Source organism: Marmota marmota, unplaced genomic scaffold (genome assembly GCF_001458135.2).
Source record: "Marmota marmota marmota unplaced genomic scaffold, marMar, whole genome shotgun sequence".
NCBI lineage: Eukaryota > Metazoa > Chordata > Mammalia > Rodentia > Sciuridae > Marmota > Marmota marmota.
Genome location: NW_025999842.1, coordinates 66,027,611 through 66,036,811, shown reverse-complemented (window position 1 = coordinate 66,036,811; position 9,201 = coordinate 66,027,611). Strand labels below are relative to the sequence as shown.

The 9,201-nt window shown below is 42.1% G+C and overlaps 1 protein-coding gene across 5 annotated transcripts in view; it reads right to left on the bottom strand.

The window, feature by feature from the left end:
* Window positions 1-9,201, bottom strand: part of Esr1 (estrogen receptor 1) — a 381,784-nt gene that overhangs the window by 271,645 nt on the left and 100,938 nt on the right. The window contains exon 1 of one of the 5 annotated variants that reach the window (XM_048799966.1): window positions 69-243. The exons of the other annotated variants lie outside the window; for them this stretch is intronic. The gene's annotated coding sequence lies outside the window, so the exon portion shown is untranslated. Of the gene's footprint in view, window positions 1-68; window positions 244-9,201 lie in introns of those variants that run through there. 5 annotated transcript variants of the gene reach the window in all.

Genomic DNA, 9,201 nt, shown 5'->3' with positions numbered 1-9,201 from the left:
AGAGAGAGAGAGAGAGAGAGAGAGAGAGAGAGAGAGAGAGAGAGAGAGAGAAATCAAAACAATCCTACCCTGCTGGATCAAGAGTGTCTTTCCAGAAATGTTCCATGAGCTTGTAGAAGTCAAGGGCCGAGACGGTAAGAAGGGAGGAAGGAATGTGCTCGCATGTTCGAGTGGCTCGGTGTATGATCAAGGCAGAGCGTGTGTGGATGTGTTTGTGTGTGGAATGGCAGGGACTCGGGAAGCAGCCAGTAGGCAGGGCACTTGGCAGCCCCTCCCGGCAGACGCGGCAGCTGGGCTGCTGAACAGAGCTGGATGAATGGCAGTGGGGAGTGAGGGAGGCTTGCTGTCTGCTGGGGACAGCAGTGTGGCATAGCTAGAGTGTGTCTCCCTGGGGAAAAGAAACTCCAGCCCCCTCTGCTCCCTACTTGTGTCCCAAGCTTTCTGCCATCGTCACCCTACGCAAGAGGGAAACCAGCCTAGCTGTAAATCATAGGCTTATGGCGAAAATAGAATGCCCATCAAAAGTGTATAGAGATCAAGTTTACAAAATGTGCCAGGGGTGGTTTTTTTTTTTTTCTGAAGAATATAATTTAACAAGAAAAGCTTCCTGGAATACACTTGGATCAAATGCCTTACTGGTCCCAGCCCCACACATCTCTGAGTAGCCACACTATTGCCAAGCCTCTAGTGGCACAAGGAAATCAGACTTTGAAATAAATGTCTTGGCATTCCAGGGATACGTTTGCAGCTGAAAAGTAATACTCCTCCACCTCGTTAACCAAACCCACGAAACTCTCCACCAATATCTCCTTGACTGCTTCCTGTAAACATGTGAAAAATGTATTAAGTCTGAGGGTATGAAGATAAGACCAAGGTAGGACCTTTGTTTTAACTGATTTTAAGCTTTTAGTTGTACTGGCATTGACTGTAGGCAGGGGTCTTACTTTTCCTGACAGTGCCCTCATGCGTCCGCCTGATTCTCAACATTTCTCCTGACCAGGGAGCAAGAGTTGGGGTAAGGTTTTCCTAGTGTGCCCTCCCCCCAGGGTCCCAGGACACATGACGCCTAGTAGTGCCCTCATTGCCAGACATTTGTCACTGCCTTGGGTATTAAATAACTCTAATCACAATGCCAGGAGTGGCTAGTCTCTGGTTTTAGGAACCTGTGCAGTTACCAAGAGATTTATGAGTGGCTCTTAAAACTAGTACAAATAAAAAAGTAGAAAGTTTTTTTTAAAAAAAGGCTAATTATGTCGTAATGCAAATATATATTTTTTGTGAGTGCTTTGAAAAACCCAAAATAATGCAATATTGGAACACAGAAGAGTTCCCTTTGCAATTAGCAATGACAATAAATATTGAACATAAATAAATACTGAAGACTAGGGATGTAACTCAGCAGCAGAGCACTTGCATAGCATGTAGGATGCCCTGGGTTCAACCCCCAGCACCACAAAAATCTAAAAAATTATAATGAAAAGAAAGATTATTATCCTTTGTCGGTGACAGTGGTGAATCCTGGCGACAGTACCTCCTCTCATAGGTCAACAATGGTCACGTATTCACTAGGCCAGTCCAAAATAAAACAAGTAAATGCAAGAGGGACAGAAAGGAGAAGGGAAGGGAGGGGAGGGGAAGTGAGAAGAGGGTGGAGATGAGGAAAAAAAAGAAAAGAGGAAATAAGAAAGGAAGGAGGAAGGGAAAGAGAACCTGCAAATGTTCACCTTGAACACAGGAGGGATAAGAAGCCTAGCTGTCTTCTCAGAGACTCTGAATCTGCAAAGACTTGTGATCAAAGTCTGACATGTCCAATAAAGACAGTTTTCTTGACCCCTTTCTTTCCAGTAATTTCTGTCAACATCCTGATCAGTTTGGTCTGCCATGTTGGGTGATGGTGGGTAGGAAAGCATGGTGCCCGGGAGCCCAATATGGACTTTCCTCTAGTGGCTCTGGCTCCAACTTTCTCTCCTTTCCTATCACCTCTCATGTGGGACACACAGCCCTGCCATGACTGACTGACTGACCAGGTAAAGTCTACTTCTCTAGAGCCACTGCCCAGTGTATCTCTGGACCCGCTTTTCCAATCATCTCCCAAGCTCTCATTCTCTCTCCTCCGACATGGTCACCCCCCTCCTCCAACTTCCCTTTGTGTACAGCATCACTGTCCCTCTGGTCACCAGATTAAAATTCTAGCATTTTCCTTTGAGGCCTGACTTTCCATTACCTTTCATATGGGATCAAGAAGTAGTTCCCAAGCAATCTAGCTTAGCCACTTCTGCTCATCATTGCATTGCCATCACCCCTTTTCCATCCCTCCTGGCCTTACCTGTGCCAAGTGCCTCCTAAAGACCTTTTCTGCCTCTTCCTTCTCCCTATTTTTCCTGAATTCTGCTGCGGATTTATTTTCTTGAGTTTTTTAACCCAGATCCCAGCTTCCCCAGGAATTCCAGACATCTCTTCTCCATCGCCATCCTTTCTAGTCTGGTGGCTTCGGTGTGTGACCCGTGCTTCAGCCAAATGAAAGTATAATACTCCAAGACCCTCAAGTTTTTCTGTCTAGAACCCCCACCTTCCTGACTTGTCAGGGAAAAGCATCTCCTTTTTTAAGGTCCAGTCTCAATGCCACTGAATCCATGGTACCTTCCTCTATTCCTTATCCAAAGAGAATTCCTGTCCTCTGAGCTCCAGGGGTAGTTCTTGTGCAGTTAACCCATTCTTCCTTGAATCAGTTATTTATATAAATATAATTTTTAACCTTTTACTCAGAAGCTCCTTGAGGACAAGTTCTAGCTAGAAATATTTAGGAATTTGAGAGCCTAAAATGGTGTTTGATCATTATTAAGTCATTAAACATCAGCTAGTTAATTACTACAGATACTTCCGAGGATAAAATAATATCCCATCTGTCAGAATAACGGTGTCTAAAAACTAACTTTCTAAGTGATGTCCTACCACTTTCAAAACTGTTTTTTGCTATAAAAACTGTTTTTTGCTATATAACTGTTTTTTGTTATCTCTGTATCTTCACAATGACTGAAAACATAAAGTCAAAATTCAAATCTGTACCATCTCAATGTGTTAAGTCTGCAGTTCTTGGCGACATGATTCACCAGAGGGCTCTGCATTTTAGTTCTTAACCAGATAATACTGTGGCCAAACATAGCTTCTTCTCTAGCTCCATTAAAAGCTTTTTACAGTAACAAAAACATAATTCCTCAACAGAAACATGAAAGAAAATAAATGTAGAAATAGCTTCATGATAGCTTATCCCACCAGACATGGTTCCTGCACTCTGAGAAGTGCAGGTTTAGCTCTGTTCAAACTGATCGTTGTACTGATTACAAATGCCATGATGGGGAGCTTGTTTTTGAGCATTTATTTGACGTCATCTGTTTTCCTCTAAAGTGGATGAATAATGAGTCCTTTTAAGGGCTCGTTTTAAAGATAGTTTGGTCATTTGTTTTAAGTGTTTTTATTAGCTCCTAGCCTTTAATTTTCACCCAGTTTTGGATTTTTGCTTTTTCAGTCAAAATTTACATACAGTAGAATGGACATGCATATACAGTTTGATAAATCTGGGGAGAAGGATATGCCCATGTAACAACCCTGCCAGTCAAAATATAGAGTATTTCCATCACCCAGAAAGTTCCTTCCTGACCATTGTAGTCAACCCCCAACCTCTATAGTAACTGTCGTTCTGAGTTCTGTTGCCATAGATTGATGTTGCCACCTGGCCCAGGAGATCTCTTACAAATTGGAGCACATGTGCCCCATTTCCCACCAATGGCACAACCAGGCAGGTGCTGGCTTTGCAGCTTCCTCTGGCATCAAGGCACAGATCTACTTTATTCTTCCCAGACTTCCCAGCATGAGAACCCTTAAGACCACAGAATTTTACTAACATTCCACTATTCATGGACACTTTGAAGCTCAGCAGATGCAAAGATGCAAGTGACCAAAACGCCCAGTGGAATCAGTGTTCCTTCACCCATTTCTAAACCCACTGCTTCTGCAAAGAAAAAGGCATGACTTTTAACCAAGAATCAAGCCAAAGACCCCTCCTCTTACAAACCCTGTGACCTCAGATGCCATTTTCTGTCTTCTTGCTCAGGACTTGATGCAGATGATTAGAATTCTTGGTTGCCAGACAGAATGGCTGCTCTTCATTATGAATCAATAAGTGATTCAGATTTCATTTGCCAGCTTAATAGAATTGGCTAACTTTCATCTTACATTTTCTTGGAAAATGTATTTAAAATATTCTAAGAACTTTTTATATCATTTACCTACACTGCATGTGGTAGAAGACAATTTAGAAGATACTTTCACTGTAAGTGCCATGTAGGATACAAGAATTCCAATTATTCCAATTATTGTTACACTGTGTCCCTCTTCCACCCTTTATCTGCTATTTACTTGAGGAATCTCATTGCCAGTTTAGGGTATTATTTCTCTGTGTAGAGCAATATCCAGATTGTGCCTAAATACACATAGATTTAGATAGTCCTATCTACTGTTAAGGAGGGCTCTTACACACACACACACACACACACACACACACACACATACACACTTCTCTCTCTCTCTCTCTCTAACCAAGAACCATCCCCCATGCCCAATTTCAGAGCCAAGCCTAGCAAAATGATTTCTATATTTATATATTTGTGAATTTTAAGCCTTTTCAGGCCTTTAAATTATTTATGTGTTTGTTTCTTCATTTGTCATAGCTGCCTCTTATTCACACTACCAAGAGCTCCTTCCCTCTCTCACCCGCCTCAATTGCAATCATTCTGTATTGAGGAAGTAACGCATTTGTAAACATGACTATGAATGCCTCATTCACTCAGTTCTCTCTCTCTCAAAAAAAAAAAAAAAAGAACTATTGATTACTTATATTTACCAGGCCATCTGTAAGTGGGCACAGTCTTAGCTAGCTCAGGCAGTCATAACGAAATACCACAGACTGAGTTTCTTATATGACAGACATTTATGTTCTCACAGTCTGGGAGCCTGGAAGTCTGAGATCAGGGTGCTGGCATAGTCAGGTTCTGGTGAGGGCCCTCTTCCTGGTTTGTAGATGGCCACCTTCTTAATGTATCCTTACATGGCAAGAAGTAGAGGGGAAAGGAGAGGGAAAAAGATCGCTTCCTTTCCTAAGAAGGTCACAGTGCTACCAGAGTAGGGTCCACCCCTCTGGTCTCATTTGACCTACATAGCTGCCTAAGGATCCTACCTAGATAGTCACATTGAGGTTTAAGGCTTAAATATATGAAGCTGGAGACACAGTTCAGTCAATATCAGGTACCCCAAATAAACCCAAAACCTCCAACCTCACAGAGCTGACTGAGTGCTGAACCTAATCTCAGGGGTCCTCCTACTCAGCCTTTGAGACCTGGTCTTCCCCAGGGGTCCACAGGCATTGCTACTCCTCTGCATCCAGCCCATGCATTCCCATCTCTCCTCCACACTCCCCTGGATGATTACAGCCACTCCCAGGGATTCAAGTTTCATTTAAGTACATTGAAGATATCAGAGTAGAAATCTCCAACCATGATCCCCATCCTGGCCAGAAGAGTTCCAATTCCAGATATAGAGGGCATCTTTTTACGTGAAAATTCATTCAGTCTATAAATATTTATTGAGCACCTATAATATACTAGCCATTTGAAGCTCAACTTGTTCAAAATTGAATCATTATCTTTCCCCAGACGTGCTCCTCCCCTCCATTTCCTGCTTTGCCAAAGGACCCCACTGTTCATGGAAGTGCTCAAGCCAGGAGAATCTGGCCATCAGCCTTGACCCTTGTTCTCACTCATTATATTTGATCTCTCACAAATTTTTATTTCTATCTCCTGATCTCTTTCACGTGGTCTCCCTCTTCTCATCACTGTGGTTGTCAGGCCACTGTCTTCTCTCTGAAGATCACTGTCTCCATCCTTTGGCCTCCACTATCTAGTCTCCATACTGTAGGAAGAGTAATCTATCTGACAAGCAAAGGAATTCAAATGATCATCCTTGCTTCTCCAGAGGTCCCATCCCTCCCACTGGTACCATGCTCCTGCTTTCAAGTTGCTCAAACCCTCTGACCTAAATAGGTGGATATTTAACAATGCAAACGGGATGTCCACCTATTCAGATTATACTCCCCGGAATCTTCCTCCCATCCCTTTTCAAAAGCTGACTTACTCCTACTCATCCTTCAAATCTTCCCAAGACATCACAGCCTTCCTTGATTTCCCATTGGGCCACTCATAAGAAAGCTCCTATCTCCCCATCTTGGGCCATTTCTACTTCTGACAGAACACCACAGACTGGCTAAGTGGTAAACAACAGAAACTTATTTGGCTATGATTCTGAAGTCTGGAATTCCAAGATTGAGGGGCTGCATCTGGTGAGGGCCTTCTTCCTGTGTCATAACAGGGTGGAAGGGCATCCCGTGATAAGGAAGCATGTGTGTGAGACAGAAAAAACAGGCTCAACTTGCCCTTTAAACAGGAGCCTACCCCAACAATAATGGCCTTAGTCACCTCTTAAAGGTCGTATCTCTTAATACTGTTTCAATGGCTTTTAATATGAATTTTTGAAAGGACATACAAATTTTAGCACTCTACAAACACTCCCATTACAGCCCTATCATATGGTTGGACTTCCTAAGTAGTTCTCTGTATCCGCCCCCCGACTGGCTTGTAAATTCAAAAGGGCCATGGGGAGCATGTTTTTCGAAGTCACAAGTCCATTTCTTAGTAGGATGCTTGATGCATAGTTGGCCCCCAACGACTGCTATTTGGATAATGAATATGGAAACCTCTCCCAGAATCCCGTTTGCATTGTTAAGTGACTTCCGCAGAAGGACAGATGATGAGGGCTGGAATTTAGAACCAGAGCTGGAAGGAAAATTTGAAAGTAGATTCATATTTTCTAGAACAACTCCCATTTCTTATCACATAATGGACTATTAGAATTCATGGTTTCTTTATGGGTTATCACGGTCAAATCCTTCATGGTACTTATGAAGAAACTGAGGCCCAGAAAGGCACAGGAAACTTGCTGAAGGTTCCCAGGTAGAGGAACTAGACTAGCATCTGGGGCCCCAGACAGGGTGAGTCCTTCTTTCTCACCCACCCCAGCTCTCTGTGTAGCTACTGTATTCTCCTTTAGTATAGCCCAGGTTTAGCAAAAAAGCAAATTAGGGCATAATCCTGGTGGTTCAATGAGCTATTCTTAAATGTTTTTAAAATTCCCGGCTCTTTGGAAAACACATAAGTTTGCTACCACATTCCCAAATCATTGGTAGAGAAACAAGGCGGTTGAAGAACATAATGTTTTAAACAAACATTGACACAACTTGTGTTCAGAGATGTGACTTCCCTAATAGAACATGAAGAAGTGAGTAATCCACCTCCCATTCATTGCTGCCAAGAAGAGAGTTCATTTGAGTCTCACTTCCATATAATTGGAATTTAACTTCCTAGCTACAAAACGAATTTAAATCCTTCCTGTGTCTGCTAAACTGTACAAACTTGCAAATGCAACAGCTTTAACCAAAAAAAAAAAGTGAAAAATGAAAACAAAGCTGATTATTTTACTTTATTTGTTACATTTCAATTTTCAAGGGAATCTAGTTTGAAAGAAATTAAATCTCCTTTCTATTTTGCTATTCTACTGATCAAGGAAGCCACTTCAGAATCAAAACCCAGTAGCCTTCCTAAAAATCACCAGCTTTCTAAATGAATTGGAAAGATTATTAATTTAAACATGCAGATTCAGAAGAATTTAGTGGCAAACTCTTAAATGATTATTGCATAAATATAATCTTTTTAGTGATATTTGTCTGCAGCATTTTGCCATAAACCCAGAGAAAAAAATATTTCCACATTTTTTCTACCAAAAGTTAATAAATGGTTGAATTGTACACTTTTTTTTTTACTTTTTTCCACCCTACCCTTACGTATCTGTTTTCTGTTCTTAATACAGATCTACTTTTTCCTTAATACATGATCTCTGCGATCTTTTCAGGCCAGCCCTCTTCAACTCCTACTCAACAGGGGTCACCCACTAGCCCCAGAATTCTAATCAAACCTCACAGCCAACGTGCTCTCTCTTACATGGGTGTCCTTGACCCCCTTGGCCTCTCTTTTTCAACAAGCCAGTCAGTGACACCCCTTGCTCAGCCCAACTGTCACTTCTGGTGAGATGCCCAACGTTCATCTTGAACAGCTGCCCCATGCTCAAAATCCTGGCTTGTTCAAGTCTTAAGTTCAGCCTGCAGTTCATAGGAACATATCTGATTGAATTCATTTTCATTCTTACCAAACCTGTAGGTGTTCGAATTTTAAACAGGGAAATCTTATTCAACTAAGAAAGTCCCTTCTTGCAGAAATGCAAAAGTACAAAAAGTAAAGCATGGGGCTTGGGAGGAGGTACTTATATGAAAAACCTTAGGCACTTTGTTTTCTCAAGAAATTCAAAACGAGAATGAGCTGCATCAAACCATCCCTTAGTGAGCCCCTGGAGTGCCCCGGTACATTGTTCTTGGTGTCTCAGTGGGGTCGCATGCCTCCTTCCTACACTGGGATGGTCCTTGTGTTTGGGTAAGCACTTGAGAATACATAATAAACAAGCACAAACAGCACCATGGCTAGAGTGGTGGCTCTCACAGAACATGACCCACAGCAGTCAGATCAGAGGGCTGATGATTTGCCCAAAGGAAGATGGAAGGTAAGCATATTCCAAACACTGAAATTCACTCCCTGACTGTGCACAATGCTAGAGACAGAAAACATTAAAAACAGTAAAGTCCTTTTCTAAGTGCTACCGTAAAATAACCCAAAGTTTAAACCTAACAGCCCATTTCATTGGCTTCTCTTTCATGCAAAAGGAGATCTTTTGACTCTTTCTGATGTGATAATTTAGCTTTCTTAGAATGGATATAAGAACGACTCAATTAAATATAGTTCTTGCTCAATGAATCTGGACGTGCCTATTCTTGGAAATAAATGCTATATTCATTCCAATGAATGTTTCCCAATCAGCCTCAATTCACCCTTCACTCCATACAGAACAGACTTGCCCTCCTCTGCCCACAGCTGCTTGGGGGTGATCCAGTCCTGGCTGAGTGGTCAGTGACACTCCCAACCTCACCATCTTCTTTTCACTTTCCTTAGAGGAATTTCAATAGAAACCCTCATCCATATCCCAGGA